Here is a 1,970-nt window from a genome sequence, read left to right on the forward strand (position 1 = left end):
GAGAGGGAAAAAAACGCAGGGGATGGAGGGAGCTGGGAACAGCCGAGGCCTGGGGCGGCCTCCCCGCGGGCAGCCGGCTTCTCACCTGCGGTAGCCGTAGAGGCCGTGGTAGGTGCTGCCGTGCCGCTCCGGCCGCCGCTCCTCGCCCGCGCCGCCGCCCTCCTCGCTGCTCTCCAGCTCCCGCTCATCACCGTCCGGCAGCGCCGGCAGCATCGCGGACCGAGCCCCGAGCCCGGAGCCCCGAGCCCCAGCCCCGCCTGTGCCCGCAGAGCCGCCCCGGAGCCGCCGGGGCACGGTGGGTGCGCTGAGCCCGCCCCGCGGAGCCCGCCCCGGGCCCGGCGCTGGGAGGAGCGTTCGGGGCCACGGGAGGAGCCGCGGGAGGAGCCGCGGGCCGGGGCCTCACCCCGCCGAGACCCGGCGTTGGGAACGGCTGCGGTGCCGCAGCTCCTGCTTGCGCAGTGCGGGACAGGGCGGTACAGACCCCACGGGGCCCGTGTCACTACAGGCGATCCTTCACTCGCCTAACGGCAGGACCCGCTCAAATCACGTTTTATAGAATGGTTTGGGTTGAGACACCTTAAGGATGATCTCCTTCTGACACCTTGTTGTGGGGGATTTGGCAGGATTAGCCATGCTGTCTGTTTCTAGAAAGCTCTGCCTCTGAAATACCTCTTCCTCTGTCAAAGCAGCACATTTGTTCGCTCCTGGCTGTCCCAGCTGTTACGGAATCACAGAACCATTTGGGTCGGACGGGACCTCTGGGCATCACCCAGTCCAGTCCCCTGCCCAGGCAGGGTCACCTGGAGCAGGGGACACAGGAACGCGTCCAGGTGGGTTTGGAATGTCTCCTGAGTCTCAACGATTCCATGATTCTGTTCTAAGCAGCTGGTGGACTGGCCCAAAACTGGAGAGCCATGAGGATAACACAGACACACCCTGTGATGGGTTTTCAGTGTAACAGAGGGACCAGCCCCTGGCCAGGCACAGGAAGCTGAGGAGGGTGACAACAAACACATTTCAGTTGGTTTTATTGTGTTCTTGGAGGGCTGGGCTCCCCCACACCCCATGGCCTCACTGTCAGCAGATGGTAACATGGACACAGCCAGCACGACACTGCTTAGAACAGTCTAAGCAACACCAGTTTCTTGCCCCATCAGATTTCGTACAGAAAACACTGTCTCTCTGTGCCATTAAATATGAAGTTGAGAAACAGTTTAGATTAAGTCTTAGGAGGAAGTTCTTTGCTGTGAGGATGGTGAGGCCCTGGCACAGGTTGCCCAGAAACGCTGTGGCTGCCCCAACCCTGGAAGTGTCCAAGGCCAAGCTGGACAGAGCTCTGACCAACCTGGTCTAATAGAGGGTGTCCCTGCTCACGGCAGGGAGGGTGGAACGAGACGCTCGTAAAGGTCCCTCCCAACCCGAACCGTCTCATGACTCTGTAACTGTGACACGTTCCGGTCCCTCAGCACTACAGGCTGGGCACAGAGTGGCTGGAGAGCAGCCAGGCAGAAAGGGACCTGGGGGTGCTGATCGACAGGAGGCTGAACATGAGCCAGCAGTGTGCCCAGGTGGCCAAGAAGGCCAACGGCATCCTGGCCTGCATCAAGAACAGTGTGGCAGCAGGAGCAGGGAAGTGATCCTTCCCCTGTACTCTGCGTTGGTGAGGCCACACCTTGAGTATTGTGTTCAGCTCTGGGCCCCTCAGTTCAGGAAGGATATTGAGGTGCTGGAGAGGGTCCAGAGAAGAGGAACGAGGCTGGTGAAGGGACTTGAGCACAAGCCCTATGAGGAGAGGCTGAGGGAGCTGGGGTTGTTTAGTCTGGAGAAGAGAAGGCTTAGAGGTGACCTCATCACTCTCTTCAACTACCTGAAGGGAGGTTATAGCCAGGTGGGGGTTGGGCTCTTCTCCCAGGCAACCAACAATAGGACAAGGGGACATGGGCTCAAGCTCTGCCAGGGGAGGTTTAGGT

Source organism: Empidonax traillii, unplaced genomic scaffold (genome assembly GCF_003031625.1).
Source record: "Empidonax traillii isolate 1590-97213 ecotype Southwest subspecies unplaced genomic scaffold, ASM303162v1 scaffold718:size422569, whole genome shotgun sequence".
Taxonomy (NCBI): domain Eukaryota; kingdom Metazoa; phylum Chordata; class Aves; order Passeriformes; family Tyrannidae; genus Empidonax; species Empidonax traillii.